The sequence below is a fragment of the Salvelinus sp. IW2-2015 genome, linkage group LG18 (assembly GCF_002910315.2).
Source record: "Salvelinus sp. IW2-2015 linkage group LG18, ASM291031v2, whole genome shotgun sequence".
In the NCBI taxonomy this organism is placed as follows: Eukaryota; Metazoa; Chordata; class Actinopteri; order Salmoniformes; family Salmonidae; genus Salvelinus; species Salvelinus sp. IW2-2015.
The window spans coordinates 17,327,884-17,334,953 of record NC_036858.1 but is presented as its reverse complement, the minus strand read 5'-3'; the positions used below and the strand labels follow the sequence as shown (position 1 = coordinate 17,334,953).

General features: G+C 42.4%; 1 long non-coding RNA gene across 1 annotated transcript; it reads left to right on the top strand.

Moving 5' to 3' along the window:
- The first annotated feature begins 756 nt into the window (after nt 1-756).
- Nucleotides 757-4,506, top strand: LOC111977335 (uncharacterized). The gene is made up of 4 exons (XR_002879039.2): nt 757-861; nt 1,915-1,995; nt 3,900-4,001; nt 4,360-4,506. It is a non-coding gene; the product is annotated as an uncharacterized lncRNA (long non-coding RNA).
- The last annotated feature ends 2,564 nt before the right edge of the window (nt 4,507-7,070 follow it).

The window sequence follows — 7,070 nt, the reverse complement described above, 5'->3', positions numbered from 1 at the left end:
GTCTGACTATTTGGCACAACCCTATGATTGTGTATTGATACACCATCCAAAGTTGAATTAATAATTTCACCATGCTCAAAGGGATAGTCAATGTCTGCTTTGTTTTACCCATTTACCAATTGGTGCTCTTCTTTTTGAGGCTTGGAAAACCTCCCTGGTCTTTGTGGGTGAATTTGTGTTTAAAAGTCACTGCTCAACTGAGGGACCTTACAGATAATTGTATATGTGGGGTACAAAGATAAGGTGGTCATTAAAAAATCATGCTGTACACTATTATTGCACAAAGAGTGAGTCCCATACACATTTTTACTCTTGAACGTATTTAGGGTTGCCATAACAAAGTGGTTGAATACTTATTAACTCAAGACATTTCAACCTTTCTTTTTTATTTAAATTGTAAAAATGACAAAAAACTGAATTTCACTTTGACATTATTGTGGTATTGTGTGTAGGCCAATGCCATTTAAAAAAAGATTTAATACATTTTAAATGCAGGCTATAACGCAACAAAATGTGGAAAAAGTCAAGGGGTGTGACTACTTTCTGGAAGCACTGTACTGTAACTCCCCTCCTGAAAAACGAACATGAAATTGCAAAATAAGCTGTTTGTGTCGTGCTTATGTTTGCAATCGCCTACTGTTACAACAGCCACATAAATGGTTTGTTAGAACTGTTTTGTGTACAAGCGGCAGTGACCCGCATGCAGAGCAATCTCCGTATTTTGCATCATATTACGTAAGGGATAATCAACAAGGGTATATGGTGTGTTCCATAACGCGCTAGCAGAAGTCCACGAGTTTCAAGTCGTCTTGGTTTGAACGCTTGTTATGGGCATTTTACACGCGTTCATTACATTTACAGGTGATTAGAACGTTTGAATATTGTACTTTCAGACGCATGAATCGGTGCCACTGCACAGACAAGCCTGTGTAGTAACGGGTACTTTTCACATTGTACTACCGCATTGTAGCCCCTCCCATCTCAATGTCTGCCTGTTYTGATGAGTCGCTTACTCGGGGAGGGAGATGTTTCTAAAAATTTATAAAATTGTTACAATTAGTCAGTTAACGTTACATTTACAGAATGTAAACGCCACAGCAAGGCGTWGGAGAGGAAGAAATTAAAACTACTTTTTCCACATAGCTAGCCAGCGTTAGTTTTGTTGTTGTAATGCTATCTTATTTTCATTGAAATAGCATGGCTAGTTAGGAATAGTCTTCTGTCTAGCCTGTAACTAATGGTTGTTACGTTGTGGAACAGAGCAATAGTTCTTTGTTCTTGTCATTTGGTTGAGACTAACATTAGTTTAGAAAATAATTGTTTACTTTGTGTATATTTGTTGTGTAATTGGTTGGCTATGCTAGTTAGCAAGCTGAGATGTATTTGCTCAAGTTGGCCATTAGCTAATGTTTTAGGAGAATCTGCAGAATCTAGACAATAGAGCAGCGTTTCTTAAAGTATGGGTCGCGACGTAAATGTATAATTATTTCATGAATTACTGAAATTGATTTGTGCAAGTGCGCTCTCTGCTTAGCAGCGGTCTCTGCTCAGTTTGGCAGCTGCGCGAGAGGGAGATGCCGTGTGTTTCGCGGTTTTCTGCATTTTTCCCCTGCAGTTTTCTTTAAGATCATTCCGGGGCGCACAGGCTGGAGCGCTGTGGTTCAAGCCAATGACTTGTTATCCTCACTCGCCATCACTCACCGCTGTCATGAAATGGACTCCTGCTAGCCACAAGTTCTGACTGAACTCAGTCGTCATGAAACGCATATACAGTGATGACATTAGTCTCTTTCATACAAKCTTTGAGAAATAACGAGGAGCGCCCACAATGTGTTTTGTGTGGGTAAGTGCTTAGTAATGAGCCTCTCAAAACGTACAAATTAATAAAACGACATGTCCTGACCAAACATCCAGGCACAACATGATGGTAAACCCAGGGAGTTATTTCAGAACATGGAAGAACGCTTCAGGAAACAGTGCTTCGAAAGTGGAAAAGTAAGTCAACTAACAAGGCATTGTTGTCATTTTATAACAGGGTGATGATAAGCAGAAATAAGGGAGTACTATCTCTCATAGTAGTAGATGGGAGTTTATCTTTCAAACAATCCCCCGGCCTTGTAACGTTACACAGCTAACGTAAACTCACCCCATTCCGTACAAATGTGCGCAACCGCAACATTCAAACGAGGCTACAAAGAAAACTAATGGGACTGTGTTGACTTCAAAATCGGGGGTGTGAACTAGGTTTCTATTCAAGCGTTGATCGACATGGCTCTATAGTATTGGAGAAAAGTTGAAAAAACGGACCCTCCGTTACATCGTGACGTGTCATGTCGTAACGTACAGCACGCATAAAGCAACTATTTCTGCCTTACAATCGCTCTCCACCTGGTGTAGCACTTCTCTCATCGTTTAAAAACAAGAGATGGACAGTGACGGGGTAAGGGGGGATACCTAGTAATTTTTTGCATCATCATTGCATGCGATCATCATTCTCATCATTCTGTTTACTTCTAAGATCACTTTAGCACCGCCCTAAAAACCCGATTCCAATTCGACACAAACCTTCAAATAGGTATGTAATGACACATATAAACTCTCTATAGTGTTTTATTTACATTTTAGAGGCGATAAGGTGATAAGTTGGACAGATCGAGTGAAAAAAAGCAATTTTCCCACACAACATCTCCTTCTCACTATCACTCATTAGTTTCGCTTCCCCACCCGCCATTTTTAAAAAGACCCGACGGGACTCATTGCCTGCTTGAATTATGCAGAAACGGGCAGCGTTTAGGTCATGCAATTGATTCTGTTGGAAAGGGGAGAAATTGTGCTTTACAATGGTATTGACATTACAGTTGATCTGGAAGTATTACGTTTTTGGGGCGCTAAAATAAGGGCAATTGTATGGACCAAGGCGATGTACGAGTTTACGTGAGTTTACGTTAATAGCTAACGTTAGCCAAAGCAAGCTAACTAGCTACTGATAGTGCAACCCTAAGAAACAGTACAGATGAAGATAAAAAATGCAGGCCTACTGTACATTTTACTGTAGAAATGATTGTTGAAAACAAGTCTAGGTTGGAACTGTTGCTGTTACAAGTAATAATTTTTATTCTGAACTGGAATAAACTGATTGATGCAAGATGCTTTTTGAAGCAAACACTCACACAGTTCTGGGTTGCTCATCTGCAGCAGGAAGCGGTCTCCTGCCTGACTAAGAAAACAGTAGATGTTCTGATCCAGTTTGGCACCACCTACCTATGCAAGTCAGGGTTCTCAAGTACAGAAACAGTGTCAATGCTGAGCATGACCTCAGTGTTGCACTGTTAAATACTGAGCCCAGAATAGACATGCTTGTTGGAAACTTCAACCAGCCACACACCTCTCATTAGGACTGTGTGTATGTGTCTGTTTTGTGGTCTACATCTGTGTGATGTGATCAATCAGTTTATTCCAGTTCATAATAAATAAATAAAAAGCATTTTAACAGCAGCTGTACCAACCTATACTTTATATCAACAATATTTATACAAAATTTATACAGTAATTAATACTTTTTTATCGGTATTGTCACGTAGGTTTGCACGATCAAAAGGCCTGTGTGTGTGTGTGTGTGTATGTGTGTGCTGTTATACATCTGTGTGATTTAAATGATTTATTGTATTTTAACCACAACAGTTCCAACCTAGACAGGTATGTAAGAGTGTTTTTAATGGGGAAAAATAAACATGAGAAGATTTATAGGTATTTCATTGTTATTTTTTTGTTGTCTATATTGCATTTTTTTTAGGCATAAGGGCAATAAAATGTACCGATATTTACGTATAGTTGCATATTTTCCTAAGCTTGGGTCCCAGGAAAACACAGAATTTCAGAATTTCTCATTTGGGTCCCAGGCTGAAAAAGTTTAAGAACCCCTGCAATAGAGAATGGAGAATAAGATCTGGCTGTTGCAGTACCCAGATGAGGTGAGAGGAAACTGCTACAGAGATAAAAAGGTAAGATCTCTATCTTAAGTAGCTATATTTCAATGTTGAACTTTTTATTGGCTTGCTAAATGAGCTGCTTTTCCTGAAAATGTTTCTGATAACCGAGGTAAAGTCAGATTCAGGTTGGATATTCGACAGATATTCTACTGTAGTTTTCCTTATGTCCACCAACAGCAGTTCGGGACCGTCAAACATAGTGACAAATAAACATTTTCACATTTCAATAGCTCTTTAACAATTACTCCTAAAACATTAAAAACTGGTTCTAGCTAACCCGATGGCATAGACACACATCGCACACACTTTTTTTTGTTGCTTTACATCTCACTATTTTAAATTCTTTATTTGAATTTTTGAATTTCAATAGATCCTTGGTCAATAGATCCCGGACCCAACCCCCCACCGGTCCGCCATCGGCCCACTGACGGACACCACCCCGACGAACCCCCGCACGCAGCGCAGAAACTCTGGACGCGTGGCGGGCCCTTCTCGCGGATCTCCCCAACTACGGCGCTCGCCGGCCCCACACATTGTAGGTAAGGAGGTCTCCTCTACGCTCACTAGACTTTAGGCGGAGACTAAACCCATTGGCCTCGCAGTGATAGGGCATTGCATGGATCTGGCTCATGCCCTACGAAGTGGGGAGAAGTATCTCCAGCTTGTCTGGGGAGGGAGGCCTACATCTGATGTGGGTAGTACCGTCCACGCCCATTGATTTGCTGCTGACCCATAAAACGTACGGAAGAAGCCTAGGTTCTTCCACGGATCACTGAATGTCAACTTTATGAAATTCAAAGGAGCGTACCCACCTATCGCGGTCGCACTCAAATCACCCGTGGAGTGACTGTGACCCCCTCATGTCAAAGTGAGGAATATCAATGAAGCGTTGGTCAAGGTGGTTCCTATGGCTCTGTCCCGGAGGGCTGTATGGGCAAGAAAATMATTGAAAGGGGATGATTKTTTTRTGTTGCTTCTRCCGACACCCAGTCGATGGTGCCGCTAGATACTGCGATGGTTATTTGGTTCTCAAGCCTATAAMTATTGCGCTGGCACTTGATGTCGATTTTGTGTAAAAACCCAGTTAAAGTCAGCTGAAAGTTAGTAGCGGTAACTGATGTCCAGTTTGTAAGACAGAAAAGCCTCTGATGATACCACCAGCATTACTTGAATGGATGTCAATTTGGTGAAATCTGACTATAGCATGCTTCGCGATCACATAGCTTCGCGATCACACTCAAACCACCTTCGGGGTGGCTGTGACCTCCTCACATCAAAGTGAGGAAATTCGCTGAAGCGGGGGTAAGCGGCAGGACATAATTAAGAGTCTCTTGAGGTAGCCAAATGCCTCGTCATCTAATTAGTGACGTTCATGAATGGATGAGCAAGATTCCCACTGTCCCTACCTACTWTCTAGRGAAACCACAGCCAAGGGAACGGACTTGACTGAATCAGCAGGGAAAGAAGACCCTGTTGAGCTTAACTCTAGTCTGGCACTGTGAAGAGACATGAGAGATGTAGTGGGAGGCCTTGACRGCTGGTGAAATACCACTACTCTTATCGTTTTTTCACTTACKCGGGGAGGCGAYCCCAGGTGCTCGCACGCTGGGTGCGACTCGCTCCATGGACAGTGGCAGGTGGGGTGTTTGACTGGGGCGGTACACCTGTCAAACGGTAACGCAGGTGTCCTAAGGCGAACTTAGGGAAGACAGAAACTTCCCGTGGAGCAGAAGGGCAAAAGCTRGCTTGATCTTTATTTTCAGTATGAATACAGACCGTGAAAGCGGGGCCTGACGATCCTTCTGAATTTTGTGCTMTTAAGCAGGAGGTGTCATAAAAGTTACCACMGGGATAACTGGCTTGTGGCGGCCAAGCGTTCATAGCGACGTCGCTTTTGATCCTTCGATGTCGGCTCTTCCTATCATTGTGAAGCAGAATTCACCAAGCGTTGGATTGTTCACCCACTAATYGGGAACGTGAGCTGGGTTTAGACCGTCGTGAGACAGGTTAGTTTTACCCTACTGATGATGTGTTGTTGCAATTACCAGGTGCATGTGGTTCCTGACAGCGGGACTATAGACGTTTTAGTAATTCCAGGGAGAGGGGTGTGAGCTATACTCTAAGGCCGGGAGAGGGGTGTTGACCGGGTAGGGAGAGTAGGTGTGGAGGTCTGTAGTTTCAGGGAGTAAACTATACACTCTCAGACCCAGGGAGAGGGCAGGAAGGCGGGCAGGGAGTCCTAGAGGCCAGGAGTCAGAGGTCACCAGGTCAATGGGMGCCTGRCTGGAGGTCAGGAAGGCCCCAGGGAGAAGGCCTGAGTGAATAGGTGTGTGAGTGACACTGTCCTTCAAGGGGGCAGAGCAGGCAAATTWATGTAAAATCGTGTGAGATGAAAATGGACAAACTAAAGGGTGTGCAATGTGTAGGCCCACTGAGTGTACATTCTGAACATTGTTTGAAGTCAGTAGGTCACATGACTAAGGAGCTATTGAATGTAAAAAAAAGTTTGTACTTTGTTTACACTCCCTAACTAATACAAAATGCTGCTCACATTTCCACATGTTTATTAGCTTTGCAAAGCGAACTAATGTCCAAATCGTAAAAATAACACCTGTGCAATGTTGTGCACAATATTTCCAACATCATGACACTTATTTGGAGTCTGTGGCTCAAGTGGTTTGAAAGCACGAATATCCGTTGAATATCCAACCTGAAACTGTCTTTACCTAGGTTACCTGATAAAGTTGTTAGTTCTAGTTATTGTTTTTCTTATGCAATGTCCAGGAAATGTCAAGTACTCAAGCATCTGCAGACCAGCGAGGAGGAAGAGGAAAGCCTATAGAACAAGAATTACTAGGTATTGCTAAATAAGCTGCTTTTCCGGAAAATGTCTATCTGATAAAGCTACACTTCTAGCTTTCTTTTTCTAGAACTTTTTTTCTATCTAGAACTTGAAAAGTTATTCAGCTGTCCCCATAGGATAACTTTTTGAAGAACCCTTGTTGGTTCCAGGTAGAACCCTCTGTGGAAAGGGGGTTCTACATGAAACCCAAAAGGGTTCTACCTGGAACCAAAAAGGGT